Genomic DNA, 10,291 nt, shown 5'->3' with positions numbered 1-10,291 from the left:
TATGTAACAGTTCACTGGCTGTGGGTTTGTTGTTTTTCAGAATAAAACCTGCTGCGCTGTGCTCCGGGGCCCAGCTTTTCGGCCCTCGTTTCCCAGGGGAGGCGCCTGCGGCTCAGAGCTCACTTCTACGCAGAGGTGTCAGAGGTCGCACCGTGAATCCTGCCCTGCTTCTTTCTTCATAATGAGCCTCCCTCAGGCTCAGCATGGGTGCAGTTCAGCGCCCAGGTGGTCAGTCCTCTGTGCTCTGTGACGCTGTCACCGCCCCCCCACCCCCGCGTCCTCCGCCCAGCGGCAGCCAGCTCGTTGTCGCAGTGGTGCCTGGGGGTCTCCTGTGTGGCTCTAAACCCTCTCCTTCCGTGGGTCCTTAGCTGTTCTCAGATGTGCGTAAGTCGCTGTTTCCTCAGCACTTAATTCTGCCCGGCGTCCTTCCAAGCACTTTCCCTGGGTTTTTTTTTTTTTCGTTTTTGCTTTTTGCTCTCCACGTTTTCAGTTCTAACTTTCTCAACACCCCGACGGGGCGGCGCTGTCCTCAGACCCCTGAGAAAGCTGAGGCGCAGAGAGGCGGCGGGGTTGGCGCAGGCGCGCAGCGGGGGGCGGGGGGGGGGACGCCAGCAGGCGTGTGGCCCGGTTCCCGAGTGTCACCAGCGTGAGGAGGCGGGTGTCCTCCCAGCGCAGCTCTAGTCCGCGCTTCTGAGTGACCTTGAGCATCTTTCGTATGTTGTTCTTTTGTATGTTGTTCTCTGTGAATAGTTTATGTTTTTGTCCATTTTCCTATGGGATTTTCCGTCTTTTCCTCTGTTTTTGAGATCATTCTGTGTACTGGGGAGAACAGCTCATTTATCTGTGAGCGCGCGGCAGGCTTTCGACCAGTTTGTCTCATGCTATTCGACTTGGTTTATGGTGCTTTTCAAAAGTTAAAAAAAGCTTTCCTAGTCAAGTTAATCAATTGTGGCTTTTACTGCATGTAAATATGTAACAGTTTAAAGTTTTCTTCACATCTTTCATATACAGATTATAAGAGAACTTACCCATCTTTTCTTCTAGAAGTTTCCCCGTTTAGATGACTGATGCGTTTGGTCTCTGTTCTGGTTTTGGTGTGGAGCATGGACCTGCTTCTGCCTTTCTGATGGCCATCCAGCGGCCACAGCACCTGTGTCCTCACGGAGCCTGCCCACTCCCAGAGGTCTGGGAGGTCACCTGCCCTGTGCTGTGTTCCCACACACTCTCAGGGCTCTGCCTGGACTTCCTGGTCCATCGGTCTGTCTACCCATTTGCCAAGATCACAGTTTTAATTATTGAGCCTTTTTCGCACATCTTACCATCTGGTAAGATTAATCCTCCCTCACTGCTCTTCTTTTAGGATTTCCCAGCTATTATTGCATTTGAATAATATGCAGTAATAATTTTGCTGACAGCTTAATTTTTCATTTAAACTGTAGGATCAACTTGTGTTAAGTCCAGACTAAAAACTGCCTGGGAGTTTTATTTCAATTTTGTCAGCTTTATACGTTCTCTCTCGGAGGACTGGTGTTTTATAATGTTGAGTCATCCCATCCAAGAACAAAGGATGTTTCTGCATTTGTTCAAGTCACTTTTGTGTTTTTTAGGCGTGGTTAGAAATTATTTTCACATGGATTTTGCATATTTCTTGATAAATTAATTCCTGAGCACTTAATCCTTTTTGTTGCTCTCGTAACAATGAGTGTCTCTCCCATCACCCGCCCTAGGCATGTGCTATTGATTTTTGTGCACTCATTTCACATTCATTCTATTTTTTAAAATTCTTTTATTGTTTCTGTTACTTTCATTACTGGGTCTCTTTTGTTTTCCAAGTGTATTATTACATCATGTGCACATAAAATTTTGTTTCTTTCCAAATTTTTAACCCTGTAATGGTTAAATTTTTCCATATCTAATTGTGTTCATTATATTTTCAACACAGTGTTAAAAACTGGTGCAGACAGTGGGAGTTCTTGCCTGGTTTCTGACCTCAGCGGGAAATACCTCTGCTGTTCTCCTGTTAAGAAAGATAATGACTTCAAGGCTGACTTTATGTATACATACATGTATCTCTGTGTACATACATGTATACGTGTGTATATAGATACAAACATAGTCTGATACGTAGCGTTTTTATCACCACTATTTTTTAGTAATTCTACAATTTTTATTTGTACTTTTCAATTGCTGTTTATTATAGAGTTTTTTTTTTTCCCCAAAAAAGGAAGGTTTTTTGGTGTTAAGGTTCTGTATTCTGGCTTTTTTTTTGCATTTCTAATAAGATTTATGTTTGTAAATTATTATTAAACTTGTGACTAAGTGTGGTGAATTGCTGTGAATGCTCCACGCGCATTTGGGAAGGAGCGCGCTGTGCTCAGAGGTGGAGTTACTGCGCCATCACCATCTCTGTTGACTCCGCCTCCCTCCTGGTGCTCTGTCCCTGGACCTCTCCTGGGCTGAACGTAGACATTGTCTCCTGTAGTTTAGTGGTTTCCCTTCATTGCATCTCTTGACATTTCCAAGTTACAAAGGTGGTCACTGTGTTCAAGACAAGTTTCAAATGTTCTCTGTTTTCTGAACAGTAGGCCTTTTACAGCATCCTCTTGTTCGCAAAGTCGACATCTCATCTCTTTGATGTTAATTGTTCTTTTAAAAAGCTTCCTCTCTCCTTTTATTATTTCTATTTCCTCTGAGTTAATTTTTCCCCCCTTTCTTTCCTGTCTCTCTGCCCCTGGCTTGTATGTGGGGGACTTTGACCAGGTGCCCGGAGACCCTTGATGCCCTGGGTGGACGTCTGGACGCTCTGTTCTCACAGACGAGGCTTGTGGGCTGGAAGGTGACTGGGTGGGGACCCTGCTGTTTGCTGGCCGACCCCTAAGTGTCTGTTGCCTTTTCTCTTTGGTCTGTCGGTTTTCCCAAAGATGACCCTTCTTCTGGCTGGAGGCCTGGCTGCTGCCGTCCAGAGAACCGTCGAGGAGGGCAGATGTCATGCCGTTTGGCGGTTTGGTGCGCAGACCTCTACTCTGCCTGTTTCATGGCAGCATCTCACCCTCACACCCCCGTCCCAGCGTTGGTTCATTCAGCCTCCTCAGAGCCTAGCTGTCCTGCCCTCTCCTGGAGCCGGGAAGGAGCTGCGGAAGCTAGGGAAGGGGCCTGGGGTCCAAACGCGTCTCAACAAGCCCTGAGCTCAACGCCCTGCACCCCTACCTTGGGAGACCCAGGCATCTCCAACTCCCGAGCCTCCTGGTGACCCTGGGGGTGACTCAGCCCGGCTCTGTCACCTCTTCCACCCTGGAGCGCTCAGCACTCACCCTGCGTAGCCCCCATCACTGTTCCCCGTCGGCTGTGCTCGGGTACCTGCTTCCCACCCCGCAAACCGCGCTCCTGCCACGAGCCTGCGGGCAGCGCCAGCTCCACTCTGTGTGCGGCGCCTCCCCCCCACCTCCCCTGGTCCTGGGGTAAACTTGGCGTCGGGGGACAGAGGCGAAGGACGCCTCGGTGAGCCCGCTGCAGCTGCCTTCTGGGCTGCCGTCACGCTGTTCCTTTACTGTGTGCTTCTGCCTCCTCAACCCTCCTGCTTCCTTTCTTGACTGCCCACCAAGATGTTTACATCGGAAAGGCTGCCATTCGTTGTTACACAAATGCTTCCTACCTGGAAAATTCGGACCTTTCCCAAGAAACCAAAACTGAGTTGACAGAATTATTTCTCAAGGTGTGAGTGTGAGTGTGTGAATGGGAGAGACGTGCTCCTACTGGTGTGAGGAGGGGGAGGCAGAGCGATAGAGGAGGGCCCGGGGGAGGAAGACCAGATGCACAGGTTGGCGCAACGCCCACAGCAAGGCTGCCGCCCGGATGCTAGTTTGCTCAGGAGCGTGCGTGTCGCTGACGCTCTGACGCTGCTCCCAGGACAGAGACGGGCCCGTGTGACTGGAAAGCCAGCTGAGAGCTGAGGCTGCTGCGGACCAGCCTCGCCTCTCCCTGCACAATGGCGTGGGGGGAGGGCTGCATATAAGGTGGCCTTATTAAAGTGACAAGGCAATTTAATTCCTTTGTGTGCGATGATTCTACTTCATTGATTTACAATGGGAAGGATATAATTTTGCGAGTGTTGGCAAAAAGCTCAAATGTCAGCCTTTTCAAATTGCCACACTTGCCTTGTTCAGGATGAATAATGAATAAGTCACCTTTTGTCTACAGTTAAATATTCCCGAATAAATACAAAGAACATAAAAGACATAAATGATTGCCTGATTTATATTTAAAATAAAGATCAACATTGTGATAAATGGTTGAAAACGCTGTGTGTGCAGCTTGCGGCTCTCCTGGTAATGACATTATCAATGAGGGGGCGCCAGGTGTGGACGGTTGCTGGGCCCAACCTGCTTGCTTACCTGGAAGCCGCCTCTGGCAGCTCCTGAAGGGAGCTTGGGTCCTCAGGGAAGGGCCTGGTCTCCACGGACCCCTCCCCATCCTGCACCCCGCGAGGCCAGTGGGGCACAGGGGACCCGACTCCAGGGCCCTCAGCAGGAGGAGGGTGGGGCCTTGGAAGGGCTTTCTGATTGTCACCGTTGGGAGGGGTTTTGTGAGAGACGTTGGAGAAGAGCAGGAGGGCAGACGCGTCTGGAAAATTGGCAGGCCCCTGGTCACATAACCGCACGTCCGCGCGGCGCTGTGCAGCCGCTGGAAGTCCCCGCAAGGAGCCGGGTGGTCTGCTCGCTCCCACGTGAGCAAAGCCAGGAGTCCGTCCGTATGAAAATGAGTCGATTTTTATTAAAAATGTGTATAAATACATGTGTTAGGGACTATTTTCTGCAGTTTTCTGGAGTAACAGGACCCATAGAACGTGTGTGTGTGTGTGTGTGTCTACAGTTATACGTGGACACATTTGAGAAGGAGAGATTCATTTTAGGGAACTGGCTCTCGTGAGTGGGGGACAGGCAAGCCTGACGTCCGCAGGGCGGGCCGGCAGCCCGGAGGCCCCGGGGCAGAGCTGGCCCTACAGTTCAGCTCCACAGGCCGCCTGGAAGCAGAATTCAGTACTAACCATGAACTACGTGCTGAGAATACACATATACAGGTAAGTACACACACACACAGAAACGCGTGCTAATTTAACAAATTCATGAAACTTAGCGTAAGTTTGTACCTTGGGTTTTCCTGGTAAGTGACCCAGGAAGTCTCTCTGTACCTGTTTTGCTTTGTCTTATTTTCCTTTGTTGAGACAGCTCATGAGCTTTCACTCATTTGCAAATGAGAGACTCAGCACCTTGCAGAGAGCTCTCCAAGGAGTTTAGTGCAGGGAGGACGCCTGGAGTTGCTACCGCAGGTGACCCATCAGGGCAGGGCCCGGATTCCCCATGAAGATGATGAGAACTGTGGTGGGCGGGCTGCGGTTGGCAAACTGGGCTCCTGGGAACCCCGGCGATGGAGCGATGCAAGGTCTGGGCGCCCACCTGCTCCGGGGGGCCACCTGCTCTCTCCTGCCTCCCTGTTCACATCCCGGGGCAGCGTCTCCGTGAAAATGGCACCAGGACAGGCGTCCAACGTCAACTCTGCAACTGGTCAGGACCGGGGACCGCACCCCGCTCCCCTTCCCACTCCAGCCGCCCCACGAGGGCAGCACCCGGGTCTGCGGGAGGGCATGTGGACCCCAGGGCTCCTGAGGGAAGGAGCGCTGGCCGCTCTTAGCCCACCACGAGGTGCTCTCGGAGACACTGCTGTGCGCTCGCTGGTGGCTTCCCGGGGTCGGAACAGCACATGCTCAGCATTCTGCATCCACTGACGAGTCGCCCGCCGCTATCACCAAAGAGTAATGCACTTCTGAGCCCGAGGCGTAAATAATGTGGGCGACAGGGCCCCGGGGAGCGAGCGCAAAAGCTCGGAGGCTGAGCCCGGCCCCCCCCCTCCCCCCCGGGTCTGCTGCTACCTCAGGGCCGGACCTCCCCCAGCCGCCACACCCACCCCCTTGGCGGCTCCTCTCCTCAGTCCCCCTTGTTTGTCACCTCAGTTATTTAACTTCTCTCCTCCGTCCAGTCCAGCTGCTGCTGTCCTGTGCGGTCACCAGCAGGCCCTCGGTTCTGTGGCCCGGCCCGCGGGGGCGTCCGCAGACGACGCTGGAGGCTGCGCCTCAATCCAGAGGCGAGCAGAGGCCCACGGTGCCCCTTCCACGGCGACTCCTGGAGGCCTCGCCCACCGCAAACCTCCTGCTCACTCTGCCCGGGGGTCAGGAGCGCCGCCTCCCAGACGCCCGCGGAGGACAGCGGGGCTGCCCCTCACGTCGCGTGGTCAGCTCCTGGGCCCGACAGCAGGGGCCGGGAGGGTACGGGCAGCTTCCCCAGCAGAAATGGGTGCTGTCACGTCGACTGGGCCTGCTCCTCCAACTAACAGAAATTGCCCTTGAAAAATAGAGAATTTGGGGTCCTGTTTTTTCTGATTGGATCCACAGTTTGCAGTAAGAGGGGGGATGGATGTGTGAGAGGCTTGTGGGGAGAGGTCAGGGCAACCGTTGGTCAGTTCTGTCCACCATTAAAAAGAACAGGTGGTTTCTGAACGGCTCTTCATCGTCCACTCGTGGGATCTGGCCCCACATCGCTTTCCCTCTAGAGGACCAAGGCTGCCCACCCCGGGGTCTCCTGCCCCTGGGGTGCGAAGAGAAGCTGCAGGACGCTTAGCTGGGAAGTCGTCACAGAAAGGACGAGAGACTTGAGAATTTCAGCACGTGCAGGTGGAGCCCACGCCGTGGGAGATACTGCGAGGTCAGGGCTCGAAATGTCGCCACGTGCGGGTGGAGCAGACACCGAGGACGGCCGGGAGCAGGACAGGCCCTTCCGACCACCGGCTCAGCTCATCCGAGCCAGCGCCCCGTCTGCGCCCCATCTGAATCACGGAGGCTTCGCGGGGAGCGAGGCTAGCTCGGGGCCAGAGCACCCCTGGGGGACTGGACGCGGTGGAAGACCGCCGTTCCTCCTTGTCTCGCAGGTCCCAGCCTTCCTGCCACACACACAGCCCCAGCCCCTCGCACACGACAATACTTTCCGCTTCTGTGACTCCTTTTGCTCCCAAACGTCGAGCTGCCGCGCAGGCACGGCTCATCCTGGCCCATCTCTGGGAGGGCAGGTATTTGGCAGGAATGATGATTCTTTCACAGATGGAGAGTTGGGGACACAGAGAAGTGAGGGTGCTGTCTGCTCATCCCGACGGCAGAGCCGAAATGGGAAACAGGCATCCGGAACCTGGCTGGACTGCGTCTGTCAGCATCAGTCCCTGGGGGGCGAGAGAAACGGAACGGGGAGGTCCTGGAGGAAACGGGGGAGGACGAGGCCCAGGACAGCGGGCCCGTCATAGCATCAGTGCTGTCTGCGGCGGGGCTTCCTCACGAGGAGCTGCGGGGGCGGTGCGTGGGGGCAAGCCCTCCCGACGTCGGCACCGCCCACCCGTGTGTTCGCGGGCGTCCGTCCCTGTGACACTTCACTTCGTCCCAAAGTCAAGCCTCTGAGCTAAGCTGCAGCAATCACCCCGCTCCCCAGTCAGAACGATAAGGAGCAGAGAGCTAAGACCCTTCCCCACGGTCGCGAAGTCCGGGATTCGAGTCCCAGCTGCCTCCGAGACCCGCCCCGACCACTCTGCCGTGAGACTCCTGAGCTGCCCCTGTTGGAAACGCGCCTCCCGTGTGCAGGAAGCTCTGAGTTCCCGCCCCGGGCAAGTGACGGGGTGGGGCCAGGCTCTAACCCCAGCTGGGTTCTGGTGCTGTGGCCACTCTGAGTCTGGGGTGGACATGGTGTCCAGTGGGAAAGTCATGCTGGAAAAACCAGGAAAAAGGTGCGAGTGGAGCCCCTGCCCAGAGATGCTGGGCAAGGCGGGTTTGTCCAGGCAGGTGGTCAGCCGAAGGAGGCTGAGGGTGGTCAGGGGGATGGGGCTGGCCAGGGGGTCAAGTTCTGGATCAGGAAAGGAGCCCTTCTGGTGTGCTGTGGGTAAGTAAGGAGACACTGGGTCAGCCTTAAGGTGCCAAGGCTGAGGTAGACATCAGGGTGGGGAGAGGGGGAGGCCCGCCCTGGGGTCTTCTCTGGGCGGGGTTTGCAATGCCTCAGCTCTGCCAGTCTCCAGGAATCCCCTCCCTTCCTCGCTCCTCTCTTCCCCCCACCCCTTCTGTTTACCCGGAGCTGGGGGATAAGGCCCGCGGGAGAATCAGGCATCACTGGAAGGGCCCAGGTGCTCCTCCTGGTTCTGGCAATAGTGGTGGTGGGTTGTCAGCACCTTCAGCAAAGACCCCAGGACACGCCTGAGCTGGAGCACACCTGAGCGCATGCCACGGGAGTCGTGGGGCATCCAGGACAGAGTGCCTTGAGGGGCTCGTCCCACGGTCAGTTAGGTGCTTTGGGGAGGGAGGACTGGATGCAGGGTAACTCTGTGACGAGCACCTCCCCAACTGATCTGGGAGGAGGGCAGCCCCGAGCAGGCTGAGGCATTGGCGGGTGAGGAAGCAGCCAGGATGGGGTGGGGGCGTCCATGGTCACGGTCAGACCTCGTTGGATTACATGCACATCCTGTCTGGGCGCGGCACATGCGCGGGCTGCTCCAGGTCCTTGCTCAGCCGCCTTCCCCTCCCATCCGGCTTCAGAGACCCTTCTAGGGAGGCGCAGGTGACTCCCCTTCGTGTTCAGAAGCCAGGTTTGTCTCCTGGTCCAGGTCTCTCCTCGAGCTACTTGCAGAGGCAGACTTAATGACAGAACTAATGACGCAGAAATCTCCTCCTCCAAGGCTTATGCCTGGCTTTGCAATTTTGGATTCTTTTTATAAAAGGGTTCCCCCAACTATTTGAGCTTCAGCCCCCCACCCCCACCCCATCCCAGCAACATGCATCTCTCCTAATTCAGGGTCTGGGGTCCTCCTCTTAATGTCCGCAGATGCTCTGCTCTTTACGGGGGTGACCACCCTGGGAGATTAGAAACAGACCAAGGCCACCAAGGTGCCTCCCCCAGGCAGCCGGGAGGGGCGTGGTGCAGGGTAACAGCCCCCAGCCAGACTCTTCCAGGCTCCCATCCGAGGACGTGGACTGTTTCACCAAGTCCTGCCGCCACTCTGAGCCCCAGCTTTTCCATCCAGGTTGGGAGAGGGTGCTGGATATGACCACATCCACGAATGCTTTCAGCTCCGGAGTCTAAGACAAGCCCTTTCAGAGATGAAGGGCTTCAGAGGAGACGGTCAGGATGGGGGTCAGTGTCCCTGGGAGAAAAACCCGGAGCAATGGGCGGGGGAGGGTCTTTGCCTGGTTCTCACTTATCAAGGGATGTGGCCTCGGAGACATAAAATGACTTCTGTTTTTTAAATTGAAGTGCAGTTGATTTACAATGCTGTGTTATTCTCTGGTGCACAGCACAGTGATTCAGTTATATACATTTATATTCTTTTTCAGATTATTTTCCATTATAGGTTATTACAAGGTATTGGATGTAGTTCCCTGTGCTGTACAGTAAGGCCTTGTTGTTTACCTATTTTATGTCTATAGTTAGTATCTGCTAATCCCAAATGCCTGATTTATCTCTCCACCCTTTGCCCTTAGGTAACCTTAGTTTGTTTTCTATGTCTGTGACTCTATTTCTGGTTGATATATAAGTTCATTTGTATGGTTTTTTTTTAGTTTCCACATATAAGTAATGTCATATGATATTTGTCTTTGACTTACTTCACTGAATATGATAATCTCTAGGTCCACCCATGTTGCTGCAGATGGCATTATTTCATTCTTTTTTATGGCTGAGTAGTATTCTGTTGTGTGTGTATATATATATATATATATATACACACATATATATATGTGTGTGTGTGTGTATACATATACACACACACACACACACACACACACAACTTCTTTATCCAGCCACCTGTCAGTGGACACTCAGGCTGCTTCCTTGTCTTGCTTTTTATTGTAAGTAGTGCTGCTATGAACACTAGGGTGAAGGTGTCTTTCTGAATTAGAGTTCCCTCTGAATATATGCCCAGGAGTGGGATTGATGGATCCTAGGGTAATTCTAGTTTTAGTTTTTTAAGGACCCTCCATTCTGTTCTCCACAGCAGCTGCACCAGTTTACCTTCCCACCAACTGTGTAGGAGGCTCCTTAAAGTGACTTCTAAACTAAGCCCCACAGCTGTCGGTGAAGTCGGACTGTGCGGTGACAGTCCCGCCGGGCGCTGGTCTGGGGCAGCCCGTCCCGGAGTGAGGCTCAGGGGCCGTGCTGCCCGGGGGTGGGGGACGTCTGGGGCTGGCTCCCTGGGCACGGAGCCTCCGTTTCAG

Source organism: Camelus dromedarius, chromosome 13 (genome assembly GCF_036321535.1).
Source record: "Camelus dromedarius isolate mCamDro1 chromosome 13, mCamDro1.pat, whole genome shotgun sequence".
NCBI classification, from domain to species: domain Eukaryota; kingdom Metazoa; phylum Chordata; class Mammalia; order Artiodactyla; family Camelidae; genus Camelus; species Camelus dromedarius.
This window is presented reverse-complemented; position numbering follows the sequence as displayed.